The sequence below is a fragment of the Chelonoidis abingdonii genome, chromosome 6 (assembly GCF_003597395.2).
Source record: "Chelonoidis abingdonii isolate Lonesome George chromosome 6, CheloAbing_2.0, whole genome shotgun sequence".
NCBI classification, from domain to species: Eukaryota; Metazoa; Chordata; order Testudines; family Testudinidae; genus Chelonoidis; species Chelonoidis abingdonii.
This window is the reverse complement of record NC_133774.1, coordinates 43,665,556-43,685,496: the sequence shown is the minus strand read 5'-3', so window position 1 is coordinate 43,685,496 and position 19,941 is coordinate 43,665,556. Positions and strand designations below refer to the sequence as shown.

At 40.8% G+C, this 19,941-nt stretch overlaps 1 long non-coding RNA gene across 2 annotated transcripts in view; it reads left to right on the top strand.

The window, feature by feature from the left end:
* Positions 1-19,941, top strand: part of LOC116825245 (uncharacterized) — a 295,317-nt gene that overhangs the window by 712 nt on the left and 274,664 nt on the right. The window contains exons 2-3 of one of the 2 annotated variants that reach the window (XR_012656089.1): positions 6,133-6,301; positions 6,726-6,905. This is a non-coding gene — a long non-coding RNA (uncharacterized LOC116825245). Of the gene's footprint in view, positions 1-6,132; positions 6,302-6,725; positions 7,731-19,941 lie in introns of those variants that run through there. The other variant, XR_004373801.2, reaches the window with a different exon arrangement.

The window sequence follows — 19,941 nt, the reverse complement described above, 5'->3', positions numbered from 1 at the left end:
CGGTCAAGGCAAACCGACAGTGGATTTTTTAAAACTCTTCTTGGAGAAATGAAACGTTGAAAATACTTTGTCACACTGAAACAAGGGTTCGTTTCACCCAGATCCGGTCTTTTGGGTTTGGCCATGTTGAGAAAAGCAGCCTCCCTTATAGCCTTTAGCCAAGTGGTTAGGGAACTCCCCCAGGCAGGTTCAACGATCTGAATTTGAACCTCCTACATTGCTTCCTAGGCAATGGGATATTCTGGTAGTGGGCTCTTAAGCGGTGCCACTGTCTATAGGCATTAGAGCAGGCACTTGAACTTGGATGCCCCATATCCTAGCTGAGCCCTGCTGTACACCTGAAAACTAGATTGATGTAGGCCACAGGTTGAGAACCACTGAGCTATGTGGTCATCTTCAGGGCCACACAGGTAGATACAGCCCACACTGGTAAATAGTAGGGATGTCAAGCAATTAAAAAAATTGCAATTAACCATACTGTTTAAACAATAATGGGATACCATTTATTTAAATATTTTGGATGTTCTTTACATTTTCAAATATTGATTTCAGTTAGAACAGAATAAAGTGTACAGTGCTCATTTTATATTTTTTTGATTACAACCTAATAAGTACTGTAGTACAATTTCTTTATAATGAAAGTTCAACTTACAAATGTAGAATTATGTACAAAATAACTCTTATTTTTGAATGCAATGTAAAACTTTAGAACCTGCAAGTCCTACTTCAGCCAGTTGCTCAGACAAAAAAGCTTGGTTACAATTTGCAGGAGATAATGCTGCCCACGTCTTGTTTACAATGTCACCTGGAAGTGAGAACAGGCTTCTACATGGCACTGTTGTAGCCAGCACTGCAAGATATTTACGTGCCAGATGCGCCAAAGATTCATATGTCCCTTCATGCTTCAACCACCATTCCAGAGGACATGTGTCCATGCTGATGACGGGTTCTGCTCGATAACGATCCAAAGCAGTTCGGAACGACGCAGGTTCATTTTCATCATCTGACTCAGATGCCACCAGTAGAAGATTGATTTTTGGTGGTTTGGGTTCTGTAGTTTCCACATTGGAGTGTTGATCTTTTAAGACATCTGAAAGCATTTGCCACACCTCATCCCTCTCAGATTTTGGAAGGCACTTCAGATTCTTAACCTTGGGTCGAGTGCTGTATCTGTCCATAGAAATCTCACATTGGTACCTTCTTTGTGCTTTTTGTCAAATCTGCTATGAAAGTGTTATTAAAACAAATGTGTTGAGTCATCATCCGAGACTGCTGTGACATGAAATATATGGGAGAATGTGGGTAAAACAGAACAGGAGACATACAATTCTCCCCCAAGGAATTCAGTCACAAATTTAATTAAAGCATTTTTTTAATGAGCATCATCAGCATGTAAGATCGTCCTCTGGAATGTTGAAGCACGAAGGGGCATATGAATGTTTAGCATATCTGGCACACAAATACCTTGCAACGCCAGCTACAAAAGTGCCATGCGAATGCCTGTTCTCACTTCTAAGTGACATTGTAAATAAGAAGCAGTCAGCAGTATCTCCTGTAAATGTAAAACTTGTCTTAGCAATTGGCTGAACAAGAAGTAGGACTGAGAGAACTTGTAGGCTCTAAAGCAGGCGTTCTCAAACTGGGGGTTGGGATCCCTCCAGGAGTCATGAGGCTATTATGTGGGGGGCTGTGAGCTGTCAGCCTTCACCCCAACCCTGCTTTGCCTCCAGCATTTATAATGGTGTTAAATATATTTTTTAAAAAAGTTTTTAATTTATAAGGGGGGGGAGTCACACTCAGAGGCTTGCTATGTGAAAGGGGTCATCAGTACAAAAATTTGAGAATCACTGCTCTAAAGTTTTACACTGTTTTGTTTTTTAGTGCAGTTATGTAACAATATCTACATTTGTAAATTACACTTTCACGATAAAGATTGCACTACAGTACTTGTACAAGGTGAATTAAATAATATTTATCATTTTTATAGTGCAAATATTTGTAGTAATATAAAGTGATCACTGTACACTTTGTATTCTGTGTTTGTAATAGAAATCAATATTTGAAAATGTAGAAAACATCCAAAAATATTTAATACATTTCAATTGGTATTGTTTAACAGTGTGATTAATCACAATTAATTTTTTAATTGCAGTTAATTTGAGTTAATTGCATGAGTTAGCTGAGATTAATTCACAACCCTAGTAAATAGATTGAGAACCACTGATCTAGCTGTCACTCACGGCTCATTCTCAAGTGCTTTCCCTGGCCGAGTGACTATTCACTGCCATTCATGAATAGTCATTAGACTAGGAAAAGCACATGAGAGCCTGCTGGTTTGGGCAGTCAAATAGAAAATGGGAAACTTGGCACTACCTCTGAAAAGAGTGGAAAGTGTGATTTTTGCAATACATGTGAAACATGGTAAGTTGTAAAGAAGTTGTGAGCATAGTATGGCAGTTAAGTTAGTCCACCTTTGTGGAAACTTATTAGAGAAAGACTAAGGCAATTGTGGCAGCGTTTATTTATTGATCCTGGGGATAATTAGATTGAGAGCAAGATCAAGAGTCAGTGAGGATAGGGTAGGGAGTTTCAATGTAACTATACCACCAGAAAATTGCCTACAGTTATGTTTAGGGCAGCTCAGACCTGACACTCATGCATTCATGGATGGGGGTTTGAATTCCTTCCCAGTTAGTCTAGGTTTCATAGAAACAAAAATTAAATTTAAATTCTCAATCTCAAGCACCTTTAAAGCCCATGATAATCTTATTTATCTTGAGTGCATTAAGAAAGTCTTAGTTGGGGGAGTTTTTAACACATTAGCCAAAATTCACACGGGCATAATTCCACTGACTACAGCGAAGCTGTCAGCTTTGTGTTCTCCCTCCCCCAAAGCAGCACTGGAAGGTTCAGGGTACTGTGATTGATGAGTTACACGTGCACATAGACAACCTGCTAGCCACAGTCGCAACTGTTAGTGGAAGTGGACCGCTCTTCTCTTAATGTCCAGCCTCTCCTTACATCTCTCTTCTCTGGCTGGGATCTAGTATCAACAGCTAAGCTGGTATGGAAGCACTGAAATAGTAAACCTCATGGAAAAACTTATTTGAGGAGATGTCTGAGATGCCCTCCCTGGAGCCACTTTGATGATGATGATAAAAAATAATCACAGCTTTCACCTACGCCTGCCTTCCCCCGACAAAAAAATGCTATGTTTAACAGCCCAAACTACAGAGCACATAATTGCCCATTTAAAAATAATAAAAATTAAATTTCATCCCCAAAAGAGTATTAAATTGTTGCCACAATGGACATAGAGACCAGAAGAAACAAACTTTGGTCTTCCTTTGGCCAAACTCTTCAAAGTATATTATATATACTTTAAAAAAAATAAAAAATTCTCCTCTCACCCCTATGGGTGGTATGTGTCTTCCTCAACCTCGGGTCCTCTACCAGAGACCTGGGAGTTTGAGGGTTCTGCGCAGTATCTTAGCTGTTCCTAGCACTGCACTCTTCTGGACAGAGAGCTCTGATGTTGTTCCTGGGATCTGTTGGAGCCACTCACCCAGCTTAGGAGTCACAGCCCCGAGTGCTCCTACCACCACTGGGACCACTTTGGCCTTCACTTTCCACATTCTCTCTAGTTCCTCTTTCAGGCCCTGGTACTTCTCCAGCTTCTCATATTCCTTCTTCCTGATGTTGCTGTCACTTGGCACTGCTATATCTATCACCACCGCTGTCTTCTGCTCCTTGTCTATTACCACGATGTCTGGTTGATTGGCCAGTATATATATATATAATTTTTAAAAAAAAATAAATAATACAATTTATTCTGTCAAAGTGAAAGTAATTAAGCTTGAATCTAATATGGGAGAAACAGAAAATCATCAACTCCACGGGAAACAGAAACTGGAAGGAAAAAAATTCAAAGATGAAAACAAAAGCCAAACTACGTCAAGAAAAAAAACAGATGACTTGGAAACCCATTCCAACAATATTTGATCAACAAGACAGCTTAAAAATATACACCTCAAGAAGAATTTAGAAAATATGCTGAAATCATTATTACGGACAAAAGACTAATCTCTATAACAAATGTGAGAGTCCACAGAGGATCTGAGGGCAGGGAATGTTAGTGTGCCAAGGCCTACATTTGGCAGACTTCTTGCTCTGGACCCAAATATTCTTTTTTGCACAAGCTAGAAAAAATGGACATCGCATCATAATTCTTCTCATATTTTGGTGCTAAAATTTAGAAAAAACTAACAGACAAACCTTTGAAGTGAAAATAAAGTTACATGTAAAAAAACTACTTAGACTCTGTTCTTCCCTCCCAGACTGAAAATTGAATAGGTTAATTAAAGTGCTTCTTTAACACCACAGGAGACCTGGAATTTTGTAGATATTACTGCAGCATGTTTCCCAGTAGGAGATTATTTAAACATTCAGTGAGTCTATTCAAATAGATTGTAGCCTCACGGTCATTGGCAAACATATAATATCAAGTTTTATGCCCTTATAACGGGAGTGGGCAAACTTTTTGGCCCAAGGGCCACATCTGAGTATAGAAATCGTATGGACCACCATGAATGCTCACAAAATTGGGGTTGGAGTGTGGGAGAAAGTAGGGGCTCTGGCTGGGCATGCAGATGGGAATGAGGGGTTTGGTGTGTCGGAGGGTGCTCTGAGCTGGGACCAAGGGGTTCAAAGGGTGGGAGGAGGATCAGGGCTGGGGCAGGGGATTGGGGCATGGGGGTGTGTGTGAGGGTTTCAGCTAGGGTTGCGGATGAGGATGAAGGGTTTGAGGTGCAGGAGGGTGCTCTGGGTTGGGACTGAGAGGTTTTGTGGGCAGGAGTGGGATGAGGACTGGGGTGTGGGGGAGGGATGGCTCAGGGGTGCAGGCTCCAGGCAGCGCTTACCTCTAGTGGCTCCCAGAAGCAGCAGCATATCCCCCCTGCAGCTCCTATGTGGAGGTGAAGCCAGGTGGCTCTGCTGTGCGCTGCCCCATCCACAGGTGCTTCCCCTGCAGCTCCCATTGGTCATGGTTCCTGGCCAATGGGAGCTGCAGGGGGGTGGTGCCTGCAGATGGGGGTAGAGTACGGACGGAGCACCCTGGCTGCCCCTATGCATAGGAACTGGTGACAGGGCATGCCACTGCTTCCGAGAGCTGCGCAGAGCGGCCACCAACTCTGCTCCCTGGCTGGAGTGTTGGAGCAGGGCAAGCCTAAGACCCCGCTCCCAAATGAGAGCTGGAGGGCCACATTAAAACGGCTAGCGGGCCATAGTTTGCCCACTCCTGCCTTATAAGGTCTTACTATATACCCAGGTGTATAGTGGCCGATAGTACAAAAGTTAAAAAAAAGAACTACCAGACATTTTTGGTGCCATATAAAGACAGATGCTTTCTGCCACCTGAAAAGGGAATACATGTACATTCAGAAGTTCTGAGTACAGGTTTTAAAAGTACTGACAAGTGTAACAGGAGCTGAAATACTAACCATAAGATAGCAATGTACAATGACCATAACAGGTGGGAAGTGTTTAGAAATTAAATTCTCTGTATTGCTGATTGCTAAATGTAAAGTTACTATAAACTGGTTGAAAAACAAGTCCATAGGTGAACCTGTGATTAATGGGTCTGATGAGTGGAAGATGTTATATACAGAAGAATGATGCCAAACATTTCCATAAATACAGACAAAAATTAGAGATTTGTGGCTCAAATAGTTATTTAGAGATTTGACATTGAATCAGTTCCAAAATAATTTGTCAAACATACTTGAAAGGGGGAACTAACACACGGTATAGCTTTTCAGACTCAACTGAAAAAAAACTGGATAAATATGTGAATAGGTAGTTAATATGGATATAACGTTAAAACTTTAATGTTGCATCATCTAAATTTGTTATTTAAGGTGTTTTTTTTTTTTAAAGGTTTAAAAAATTTGCCTCTTCATGAAAGTTAAGCTCTATCAGCATAACCAGCAAGGCTTCTGCCTTTCCATTGAAAATCAGTGAGAAATTTTCATTGTCTTTATTTGGAACAGGCCCATAATCAGTGCAGCTAGTTTTGTTCATCCTTCTTAGAAATTTTATATATATTCTTAAGAGAACTTATTGATCTCTTTACAGAGACAATCCACTGATATCATGCATCATCATCTGTCTTCCTCAAAGAGAAGGAAAGATCCTAACTAAGACTCTTATGACTGATGGCCAGAATTGTCCACTGTAGCAAAGCAGCTATACTTTGTTTGATTGACATGATATTGAACAGCATTTGAAAGAATGCAAGTGTCAGGTGAGACTATTGTTATTCTTAATATTTCTTCTGCTGTTGTAAAACAGATGAAAGACTTTTGACTGCCACTGAGATGTGAGTAAGAACAGATAGGGTTTCTGGGAATCTGTAAGGAAGCTTGGCTGCCAATTGTCTGGTTAATGTAGCATACAATACTAATAACACTTCAGTAAAACATGGAAAATACCACACTCTTTGCCAATCACAAGATGGTATGTCAACCGCATTGTGCTTCAAGCCAAGTACAACTGTCAGGTGTCTGCACCATGGGGCTGAGTGTGCATGAAGAGCATTGTTTTAGGCCTGGTCTACATTGGTGTGGGGGGAATCTATCTAAGATACGTCGACTTCAGCTACGCTATTCTCATAGCTGAAGTTGCGTATCTTAGATCGACTTAGAATCACTTACTTTGCGTCCTCGCAGCACGGGATCGATGGCCGCTGCTCCCCCGTCGACTTTGCTTCCACCTCTTGCCGAGCTGGAACTCCGCTGTCAATGGGAGAGCTATCGGGGATCGGTTTATCACATCTACACCCCTGATAGATCAATCGCTACCCGCCCTTCCAGTCCTATGATTCTACAATATTAACAGAAGTATCATAGGTAAGACGCAGGAGGTAATTGTTCCACTCTACTTAGCAATGGTGAGGCCTCAGCTGGAGTCCAGTTTTTGGCACCACACTGTAAGAATGACAAACAAATTGAAGAACGTTCAAAAGAGAGCCAAAAAAAAAAAAGCTAAGAGGTTTGGAAATATGAGGAGAGCCGCCGACAGGGAAATAACCCACTCCCTTCCCTGACGGACCAAGGGATGCACCCCACCCATGTACTTATCCGCTCCACCGATACTGACTTGGACTCCTTATTCATTCCATGGGTGGCGTACCTGAGCCCACTTATCCACTGACACTTTAAAAACCCTTGCATCCCAATCTGGGTCTATGCCAGTTATGCGATTTGTATGTATCTTTTCATACTTACAAATGATATCTATAACCCAAGCCTAAGCCCAGATGAACAGTACCTTCCCTCTCAACCTGTGTATATCTCATTTCAAACATTCACTTTAATAAAATTTTTAAATCTGAACTGTGCATGTGTAGGGTAGAGAAGAGAAAGCTGAAGGGGCATATTATGAACAGTCTTCAAATACGTAAAATACTTTTGTCAGGGGAGAGTGATCAATTGTTCTCTAAGGGTATCGAAGGTAGGACAAGAAGTAATCGGCTTAGTTTGCAGCAAAGGAAATTTATGTTGGATATTAGAAAAAGACTAATTATAAATGGTAGTTAGTTACTGGAACAGGTTACCTAGGCAGGCTATAGAATCTCTGTCACTGGAGGTTTTTAAGAACAGGTTAGACAAACACCTGTCTGGGCTCATCTAGGTATACGTGGTCCAGCCTCAGCTGGGGAGGAAGGGGAAGGGGAAGGAGGGAGGGAGGGAGAATGGACTAGATGACTTCTTGAGGTCCTTCCCAGCCCTACATTTGTGATGCTGTGATTTCCATCTTCCTATCTCTTGAAAAGATGGACAAAGTGTAACTGGTGGTGTGATGCCTGCCTGAATCTGCAGACAGGTGGAAACCCCACATCGAAGCGGCGTTAACGGCCCTATTCGTCAGAGCCCTTATACTGCAGGTATAGAATCTGGGATTTTTCATGACCACAGAATTAAGCAGTTTTGCCCCAGAATTTACATGGGGCGGGGAGGGTAAATAGAAACATTGGGGGCCCTGCACAAGATGAGCCAGGTGCATGCATGGATCAACGGACGCCACTTTCAAATCCTCTGGCTCCGGGCACATGGGTGATACATGTAGCCCACAGTGGAATACAGTAGGGACCATCATTCAAAGAAGAAAAAATAGATTATGAAAATGGGTCATGTCTGAGATCAATTTTCATTGCTTTTAGGGTATGTCCTACCTATATTCAATATTCTCAAAGCCACACATACCTTGTAGCTCTGACATAACCGTGAAGGATGCTGGGAGCTCAAGGTTTATATATGGCAGCATTCTCAAATTCAGTAAACGTCACAGTTTGGAGTTGGAGGTTGTCTGTGCAATCATAAGGGCTAGGGACTTCTGAGCTTTTAAATTAACAAGAACAAAATCTAGACAGCAAGACAGCCTCAGGAAAAAAAACAAACAACCTTGGTTCAGTGGTCCCCAATGTGGTGCCTGCGGCGTCATGGAACCGGCCGGGGCATGTATGTGCGCCTGCCTAGTGACAAGGTGTGAAAAGTAGTGCCGCAGCCTCACGCCTGCCAGGGACAGATGTTCTCTGTCCCCGGCAGGCTCGGGGCTGCGGCTTCTCTCCGTCTTCTCTCCACGCTGCCCAGCACAAACTGGTCTCATTTTCGTTGGCCGGAATGACTTACCAGGTTTAGTGGTATCATGGTAGTGCAGATGTAGTCTGTCTCATGCACGTGCTGTTGGTTCCAACCTCTCATCACTCGTGTATTACTGCCTTTTTTTTGTTTGTTTTTTTTTCCTGCTTGGGCCTGCACACGCACTGGGATGTCAGTGACTTGTGTTTCTGTATATTATGTGAGTATTCTTCCGCTGCACTGATACTGCTGTTTTCTTGTGCTTTACGATTATTTTAACATTTTGCCTCAAACTGAGTGGTTCAGATGGAAGGCACTAGATAAGAACAAAACAGCAATAGCAAAAGAAATTATTCCAGTAGGTATATGTCCTAATTGTTGCAGACAGTTCATATAATACTGATTCCCTATAATTCCATATTTCTGTTCCAGAATATAAACTTAGTATTACTTCAGATATACTAACATACTACTTTGTGGCCATTCCCATCTCTACCCACTTGGAGATAACCTAAATTTGTTATATCTTATTAAAGCATTTTCTAGTGATTCTCCTTCTTAAAATGGATTGAAACATTATCTTAATTCCAACAGTCTGTATCTTCCTCAGACTACTGCATTCCCTTTTTAAACATCATTTGTTCTTCACAGCTTTTTGTGGTTTATTTTAAAGCCTTTTCTGGTTAACAGTGTTGCTTTTTAAGTCTAGCAGGGTGCTTTAAACAAACTTTAATGGCTAAAAGTATTTTTTATCCTTGTATCTAAACTGCTTTTCCTGTAAGCCTGTTTGTGATCAGCTAGCCAAGAAAGTGGGACTCTCTTGTTGGCTTTCTTGATAGTAATAACTTCATCATTAAAGTACCTTCCAAAGACGTAGCCTCAGGTTGCTAGAGTAGTTCAGTATTCTTTCCATCTTTGGACTACACTTTCTTTACATGACTTGCAACTAGATCAGACATTCTTCAACCCCCTTCCTAAAATAAGATTTCCATACATATACCTATGTTACAGATATGAGGCCTTTCCCTTTAAAGGAGATTTGGTCAAACAAAGCCTGTCCTGCACCACTGAAGTCCAAAGGAATTTTGCTAGAGAGCAGAATCAGGTCCATAATACTTTACTAATAGTTACACTTGTATGTATAGCAACCTTTTAGTAAAGGAACTGAAAGCATTAAATTAATATTTAGCAACTCGCCCTGTGATGTAGTATTCTCCACATTTTAGAAATGAGTAAAATGAGACACAGGTTAAATAATTGATCAAAGCCACATATAGAGCCCTTTTCAGAGTCTGGCACAGAATCCAGGAGTCTTGGTTCCCAGTATCTGCTGCTATCATTAACTCAACATTATGTCTTCCCTGCTTGTGAGAATTTGCTGCAAAACAAAGTGGTAAGGCAGGAGAGGAGAAATCCTATCTCCCAAAAGGGAGTAAGTGGATTAGACATTTTAGGATTATCATTGCCTCCTAAAATCAGGCCATTTCTTTGGAGGTTCACTTTTTGATGTGGTAAAAGCTGAGGTCCAACTACAAAATTCCTGTATGCATTCCAGCTCTGAACATGTGAGCATTTCTAATTATTAAGTTTTGTTTCCATAGCTATTTTCACATAGTGCCTGTATCTTGAAATCAATGGATTGCATGACTGAAATGACTTTGAATAAATAATAAAATCCACAGGAAATCTACTCTGCCAATAAAAGTGTCTGGCTTAGGTCTTAAATAAGTGGATTTCTTTGGAGTGACATTAATCGTGCTCTTACTTTGTTTTACCATAATTCAAAACGTTATGGTCCCAAGTAGTAATATTTTCTGTGTAGCTTTCAAATCAGTAATAGTTAGGGTTTTAAAAACCTGCTGTTCAAAAGCTCCTTTTAATCCCATTTTAAGCATAGTGGAGTGATTTAAACAAAGATGGTTTAAATCAGTTGTACAATCTCAAATCTAATTTGAAAATTATCATTGCAATTTTAATGAATTAAACTATAAATGTTCCCTGGGTGGCATGCAGAGGTGAAAGTAAGCTGGTGTGTCGTACCGGGGTGGATAGGCTTCCCCTGGGGCAATTTAAAGGGCCTGGGGCTCCCAGTAGCAGCTGGAGCCCCAGGGCCTGTTAAATTGCCACCAGAGGCCTGCTGCTGGAGCCCAGGGGAAGCAGCAGCAGGGCTCGTGTGGTGATTTAAAGGGCCTGGGGCTCCTGCTGCAGCTACTGCCCCAGGCCCTTTAAATCGTCTCCGGAGCCCTGGGGTAGCGGCGGCAGGGCTCCAGTGGCTATTTAAAGGGTCCAGGGCTACAGCAGCTGCTACCGCCCCAGCTCTTAAAATAGCCACCGGAGCCCTGCTGCTGCCTCCCCAGGGCTCTGGGGATGATTTAAAGGGTCCAGGGCTCCAGTAGCCACTACTGCCCCAGGCCTTTTAAATCGTCCCTGGATCCTGCCAGAGCCCTGGGGTAGCAGCAGTAGGGCTCCGGCAGCAATTTAAAGGGCCAGGGGCTTGGCCGCCGCTACCACCCTGGGCCCTTTAAAGCTCCGCCAGAGGCCGGGGCTCTGGGGTAGTGGTGGCAGGCAGGAGCTCTCTCTGATGGTGATTTAAAGTGCCCAGGGCTCCGCTGCAGTAGTGGCAGCTGGAGCCCCGGGCCCTTTAAATAACCCCTGTGGCTCCTAGCTTCCTCTGAAGCTGGTAGCTCAGGCGTGATTTAAAGTGCCTGGGGCTCCAGCTGCTGCTACCGCAGCCCCAGCCCTGGGCCCTTTAAATCCTGATTTAAAGTACCCAGGGGTTTAAAGGCCTGGCCTCTTCCGGTAGAGGCCATGCCTCTTCTGGGTGAGTCCCCTCCCCCTCCTAAGGACTTACCGGTACTGCAGAGTCCTTAAGTTAGTTTCACCCCTGGTAGCATGAGAGCCAAGTTGGAGTTCCTGCTCCAATGACTAATTATTTATAGAGTATATATACCTTCTACAGGAGAAATTGAGACACACCCACTCCAGCATAACCATTAGCACAGTGCTTAAGGCACGCTTTTAAGAGTGGGGAGATTCCAGTAAATGGATTCAGACCTAGGTCTCCCACATCTCTGGTGATTACTCTAACCACTGGGCCAGTATTATTATTTTATGTGTGTGAGTGTAGTCCTTTAAAAATGCCTGGAAACAAAACAGTTTCAATTGAACAAAACACTTCATTGTAGATTAAATGGACTTTTTCAAGTCACTGAAGTTTGGATTTGGTTCAACACAATCTGAATTTTGTGTGCCCACCCCTCCCCCTGAACAGCCAGCGAACCAAAAGAGGCGGCCAGTTAGCTGGAATTGGAGGGTCTTGGAGATGCATGGTCCCTATCTGTATTCCGCATGTGGGTGTACTATGCTATGGGCCAAAGTCTGGAAGCATTTCTTAGCAGTGTCTGTTGACTTGCATATGCATAGTGCATCTCCTTGTGCTCCCAGCTGAGGGTATAATGTAGTGCGGGTCAACACAGCTCCAGTCTCCTTACTGAGCAGAGGGAATTGGAGGGCAGTAATGGAATACAGATAGAGACCACACATCTCAAAGAACCTCTAGTTACTGGTAAGTAACCTCTTCTTGGAGTGGTAGTCTCTACATGTATTGTCTGCGGGATGGTGTGATTGCTGTATGAAAACATGCATCCTTCAAGTAGAAGGGGGTATTCCAGTCCTCTGGATCCAAGGAAGGAACGATGGAGCCCCAGGAGACCATTTGGAACTTGAGTTTATGAACTTGTTGAGCTCTCTCAGGTCTCAGATGGGCCTGAAAATTGAAGTGAATATCCTCTCTCTACCCAGCCGTCTGATGTAATATGGGCTCATGCATGGTAGAAAGGGGATAGATGGGATGAAAAGGTAAGGCAGGATGGATCCAGTGCATTGCGCCCAAGTGCACATTCAAAAGGCCAGTTTTGGGCCCAAGGAGGGTTTAGACTGGCCAGAGGAGGGATGAGATCTCTTCCCTGAGTTCCTATTTCTCCTGCACAACCCATCCTGCCTACCCTGAGGTTGATAATTCCTTTGAGGGGCCTGGGATCTAATGTGCCTTCATTGAGTGGCAGGGGTGTGGAGTCCCAGGGACTTCAAGGTGGCTCGAGAGTCCTTGAGGCTGTACAGATGAGTCAGTTTTCTTGGAAAACAAAGACTGACCCTCAAAGGGGAGGTCCTGGATTGTCTGCTGCATCTCATATGAGAGCCCAGAGACTGAACGCTGTGTGAAGAAATATTTCCTTTTGTTTGTTTTTAAATCTGCTGCTTATTGATTTCACTGGGTGACCCTCTAGTTCTTGTGTTATGAGTGAATAACACTTTATTTACTTTCTCCACACCAGTCATGATTTTATAGATTTCAATCATATCCCTCCTTAGTCGTCTTTTTTCCGAGCTGAAAAGTCCCAGTCTTTTTAATCTCTCCTCATATGGAAGCCGTTCCATACCCCTAATCATTTTTGTTACCCTTTTCTGAACCTTTTCCAATATATCTTGTTTGAGATGGGGCAACCACATCTGCACGCAGTATTCAAGGTGTGTGCGTACCATGGATTTATATAGATGCAATATATTTTCTGTCTTATCTACCCTTTTTTGATGATTCCCAACATTCTGTTCACTTTTTTGACTGCCGCTGCATATTGAGCGACGGTTTCAGAGAACTATCCACAAGGACTCCAAGATCACTTTCTTGACTGGTAAACAGTTAATTTAGACCCCAGCCTTGTATATGTATAGTTAGGCTTATGTTTTCCAATGTGCATTACTTTGCATTTGTCAACATTAAATTTCATTTGCCATTTGTTGCCCAGTCACCCAGTTTTGTAACATCCTTTTGTAGCTCTTCAGTCTGCCTGGGACTTAACTATCTTGAGTACTTTTGTATCATCTGCAAATTTTGCTACCACACTGTTCATCTCTTTTTCCAGATTATTTATGAATGTTAAATAGGACCGGGCCCAGTACAAATCCCTGTGGGACACCACTATTTACCTCTCTCCATTCTGAGAACTGACCATCTATTCCTACCCTTTGATTCCTATCTATCTTTTAACCAGTTACCAATCCATGAGAGAACCTTTCCTCTTAGCCCATGACTGCTTGTTTTGCTTCAGAGTCTTTGGTGAGAGACCTTGTCAAAGGCTTTCTGAAAATCTAAATACACTATATCTATTGGATCTCCTTTGTCCACATGCTGGGTGACCCCCTCAAAGAATTCTAGTAGATTGGTGGGGCATGATTTAACTTTACCTTTACACAAACCATGTCGACCATTTCCCAACAAATTATGTTCATCAATGTGTCTGACAATTGCAATGGCCTTATGTCTCTGAGTGCACCTTTAGCATCTTGATCGTCCAGTGGCCCCACTGGTTTAGCAGGCTTCCTGCTTCTGAGATATTTAAAAGTTTTTTTTTGCTATTAGTTTTGGAGTCTTTGGCTAGCTGTTCTTCAAATTCTTTTTTGGTCTTTCTAATTATATTTTTATACTTCATTTGCCAGAGTTTATGCTCTTTTCTATTAAAGGATGCCTTTTTAACCACGATGGCTCTCTTTTGGTTCTCTATGTTTTTTAAATTGGAGTATACATTTAAGTTGAGCCTCTCTTATGGTGTCTTTAAAAAGTTTCCATGCAGCTTGCAGGGATTTTACTTTTGGTACTGTACCTTTTAATTTGTTTCAGTTACCTCCTCATTTTTGTGTAGTTCCCTTTTCTGAAATTAAATGCTACAGTGTTGGGCTGCTGTGGAGTTTTCCCTGCCACAGGGATGTTAAATTTAATTATATTATGATCATTTTTACCAAATGGTCCAGCTATATTAATCTCTTGGACCTGATCCTGTGCTCCATTTAGGACTAAATCAAGAATTGCCTCTCCTCTTGTGGGTTCCAGGACCAGCTGCTCCAAGAAGCAGTCATTTAAGGAAACTTTACCTCAGCATCCCTTCCTGAGGTGATATGTACCCAGTCACTATGGGAATAGTCCTCATTCATTCTCGCTCCACCCAGTTTACAAGAGCACTCAGCATAACTTCATCCCTTAGCATTCATATATGAACAAATTATTGGATTATAAAATCTCTGTTAATCTCTGTCCCCGTTCCTTTCCTGCCTCCTGGCAGAACTCCATTCCAAGTCTGAACAGCACAGCTCAATGTAGTCCAGTCCCTTAGCCCTTCTCCATCTTCTGGCCCTCCACATTCCCACTCCCACAGTTCCTCCTCCCCAAACTTTCCACGGTGATCAGCAAGTCAGTTTATATTTCTGGAAGTTTAAAAATAATTTTAAACATTGCTCTGTAGATATGGGAGGGCAGTTCTGTACAAGCATTGGCCAATCTGTAAGTCAATTAAAACAAAAAGGGAGGGAAAAAACCCAAGAAAATATATTGCATTCTACATTTCAAGGCCATAGATCTTTGTGTAGGACATTTCTCTGCTCCGGCCTAAAATATGGACCAAAGACCAAAACAAACAAAAGGGAGTTTGTTTCTTCTCCCTCCTTCCCTGAAACAAGCAGTCTTCAACATGCATCTGCCCTTTCCCCCCCAACAGTAAAAAAACAAACAAACAAAAAAAGCACTTTCCTAGCAAGACAAAGAAACAAAAACAAACAGCTGGAGTTGTAGAGCAAGCCATTCTGGCGCTATGATGAACCAAAAGAGTTAAAAGAATTTTTGTTAAGTCAACAGGGGGGAAAAAATGTGAGCATCATTACTATAACATTCTGTTTCTGATTTTTTTTTTTTTTCCCCCCACAAACTTCTCAGAAAAGTTCTACCCAGAAATGAGATCTGGCATGTGACATTTCAGAAAGATTGATTTCTTTTTGAGACTGTTGCATGTGTGGGGGAAAATCAGGCTTCTATTACTTTAGCTGTGGAGGTGCTGCTCCACAATTCACCAGCAAGATATCTGTGTTGGGAAACAAACAAAGATTTAAGTTAGGAAGAATAAAAGTAGATTCAGAATGTTATAGTAAATCAAGGATTATCCAAAAAGCAGAAGCCCCTACTGTTAGTGTTATTTAGGACTGTTTTCCATTGACTGACAGGCTTATCATCAGTACTGGAGTATATTTTCAAAATAATGTAGAGGGATTAGGAACCTATGTGGCTATGCAGAGGTCTGTCTCAGACTCCAATCCTAGCCTGGCTACAACAAAAAAGGCAAGAACTCCTCAAGATGCATTAATGCAGGAAAAAAATTGCTGTACATTGTAATATCGGACAAAATGAGAAATACAAGAACCCTAGATCTCCAACTGATCTTAATTAGTCTCGTTAAATTATTTTGCATCACTTGGAAAATGTTGTCCCATTGTGTCCAGAAATTTTTAAAATGTCTTTCAGCTGTCAGATTACCACAGCTGTTAATTATTTTATGATATGTTAGACAAAGATTTTTTGTTCTAATTGCACACTAATCCACACATTTTTTGACACAGATTAATTACCACTGGTGGTGAGACAGCTTCATTTCATAAGCCAAATTGACTATAATAGACTATAACGTAAGAGGTAAGGACATAATGTTAAACTCTTTCTAGTAGTTTCCTGTCACCTTTCATATTAGTCTGCAATTACAACTTCTTCCGATGAATACACTATTCATCATCATCACTTTTCCTTTGCCATAAATCTTCATAATTGTAAGCACAATCAGATGAATTAATGTCAGAAGAAATTAAATCATCAGTTTCAGTGCTCAGTTGTTGAGGATGAATTAAATACATGTGACTCCTAACCCCAGCAGCAACTGACGGGCTTTCAGTATATAATGCTTTATCTGTATTATGCATGATTACTGTTGCACATATTGAAAAATCATTTCTGTTTAGTCAAACAAACATTTTAAAATTTCAGGGAATTGTCACTTCAAGTATGAAATTATACTGTAAATTTTCAAACTGTAGAGGAATTTCATTGTTAAATGAGTAATGTAATAACCACCTAAAATTATCTGCACTGTGGTAACTATGCATCAGTGCTTTAGCGGAACAATACATTAATCTCATCTAGGTGCACACAGCAAAAAAATGTAAATGCAACCTTAAAGTCTTTTAGTGGAACGAGAACACACACATCATTTGTAATCTCTCTGAGTGGGAAGACAGTAATGACAAACCCAGTTTTCCCAGGGCTTCCTCTTAACTGTTTACATTTCTGCTAATTTATGAGAATTTCTTATTAACTCAAACTAGTGTTACCCAATATGCAAAATACTGCACACAATATAAAGGTAAGGATGCTAGCACATTCTGCCCTCAGATTATGAATGTGGGTTTCCTGAAGCTAGTCACTAAACCTCTAACATTTGAAATACCCAACACCACACAGTCTCTCCACTGACCAAAGTGTCATGTCTTGTCATTAGGACAACTCAACCCCTTTCTGCATCAAATTCATTACAAAAAACAGTGAATGTATAACTATTTTAGGTTAGTTTAAAACTACATGTACATAAAGAATTTATTTACTCATAAAAGAAAACATACTTATTTGAAAAAAATCTAGAGCTGTCAAGTGATTAAAAAATTAATCATGATTAATAGCACTGTTAATAAGAGAATACCATTTATTTAAATATTTTGGGATGTTTTCTACATTTTCAAATATTGATTTCAATTACAACACAGAATACAAAGAGTATAGTGTTCACTTTATTTTTGATTAAGAACATAAGAACCGCCATACTGGATCAGACCAAAGGTCCAGGTAGCCCAGCATCTAGTCTTCCGACAGTGGCCAATGCCAGGTGCCGCAGAGTGAATGAACACAACAGGTAATCATCAAGTGATCCATCCTGTCGCTCATTCCCAGTTTCTGGCAAACGGAGGCTAGGGACACTCTCCCTGCCCGTGCGAGCTAATAGCCATTGATGGACCTATCCTCCATGAATTTTATCTAGTTCTTTTTTGATCTCTGTTATAGTCCTGGCCTTCACAACATACTCTGGCAAAGAGTTCCACAGGTTGACTGAGGACTGTGTGAAGAAATGTTTCCTTCTGTTTGTTTTAAACCTGCTGCCTATTGATTTCATTGGGTGACCCCCCTAGTTCTTATGTTAGAGTGAATAACACTTTATTTACTTTTTCCACACTAGTCATGATTTTATAGATCTCAATCATATCCCTCCTTAGTCGTCTCTTTTCTGATCTGAAAAGTCCCAGTCTTTTTAATCTCTCCTCATATGCAAGTCATTCCATACCCCTAATCATTTTTGTTGCCCCTTTCTGAACCTTGTCCAATATATCTTATTTGAGAGGGGGCGATCACATCTGCAGGCAGTATTCAAGATGTGGGCATACCATGGATTTATATAGAGGTAGTATGATATTTTCTGTCTTATCTATCCCTTTCTTAATGATTCCCAACATTGTCAAAAAACATTCTTTTTTGACTGCTGCTGCACACTCAGTGGATACTTTCAGAGAACTATCCACAATGGCTCCAAGATCTCTTGAGTGATAAACAGCTAATTTAGACCCCATCATTGTATATGTAGTTTGGATTATGTTTTCCAATGTGCATTACTTTGCATTTATCAACATTGAATGTCATCATTTTGTTGCTCAGTCACCCAGTTTTGAGAGACTGGGAATTAACTATCTTAAGTAGTTTTGTCTGCAAATTTTGCCACCTCACTGTTTACCCCTTTTTCCAGATCATTTATGAATATGTTGAATAGGACTGGTCCCAATACAGACCCCTTTGGGACACCACTATTTACCTCTCTCCATTCTGAAAACTGACCATTTATTCCTACCCTTTGTTTCCTATCCATGAGAGGACCTTCCCACTTATCCCATGACAGCTTGCTTTGCTTAAGGCTTTCTGAAAATCTAAGTACACTGTAACCACTGGATTCCCCCTTGTCCACATGCTTGTTGACCCCTTCAAAGAATTCAAGTAATCCAGTCCTCTCAAATCAGACTGGTCTCCAAAATACCCTCTGATTCTGCTGCCTGACCTCACCCACCCTCCGGGCTGTTGAAGCTAGAGTGGTCACATTGATGCATCCCATACCTCTGTGATAAGGGCAGTTGGTTATCCATATTCTTCTGAGGTTCCTGGACACTCCTTAGCAATAAAATAAACCCAAGTGGAAACCAGACTTCATTTACCTAACTGTATTAAAAAAAATTGTCTCAAATTGTTGTTCAAAATACAGTGCTTTTCCCATTGGTTTCAATGGAGAACAAGTTTACATCTGTGTTAATATCCCTTGGTTTTGGTCTTGGGTTTGGAATGGCAGCCTCAATGGAACAACAATGGACAAAGCCACAGTTATAGCTGGCTTGGAACTATAAACAGTAATAGTTTAAAAAAACCAAACATAGCTATAAAGTGTTTACCTTTAAGTGTCTGACCAAAATTCTGACCCAGTCCTGCAGCACAACCCACTAAAGTAGACCTTTAAGCATTCACATGGAATCCTACTAGGCATATCTGAATCTGTACTAATACATTTTGATTAAAGACTGAGATCTGTATTATGCAAATGATATGAAACTATAGAAAAATTTGTTCTGGAGAACTTTCTAAGTATTAAATAAGTCAGTTACACACAGCTTTAAAGAGCATTAGTTTATTATCTATTCTCCATGTGTTATCTCATTATATACAAAAATTTGGAATGTTGGATAAATGCTGATCAATAAAAACAATTCGTAACTGCTGACAAGGAAATAATTCTAAAAAAATGGAGTACAGCAAATCAATCATCAAGGCTTGATTCTGTGTGTTGCTTATTGCTGTTTGTGTTCATAGAATGCTTTCAAGTATATACACCCTTTTTAAGCTCCAGTCCAAAAAAGGAAGTCAGAAAAATATTTACATAATAAATACAGGGGAAATTTCACTGTCAGTTGAACTGATTCTTTAATGAATTGTTATGATGAGCAAGAACACTGAGTTGATGTAAACTTTATTAATTTCACACTTGTGTTGATGAATTTGATTTTCTTGTTTGATATTGTTCTCCTCCTCCTGTATTTTGAATGGACTAATTAAACAGGCCTCTCCCTTCCCACTCTCCAAAAAACATGAATGCTGATTTTTTTTTTAACCTCCTAACCATTTCAATACATTTTTAAAAAACACCTCCAATATTTTCTTTGTAAAATCAATACCATCAATATTTTATTTTATGGTTAGTTTGCTAATTTCTTGAAGACGGACTTTGGCCAAGTATTTCCACTAGAAGTACTAAACTCCTACAGTTATACCATAACCAAACCAATGTTTTTGATAACAGTATTTTTCTGCAATACGCAAGCTTACAAATTAAGTTAACTGACACAACATAGT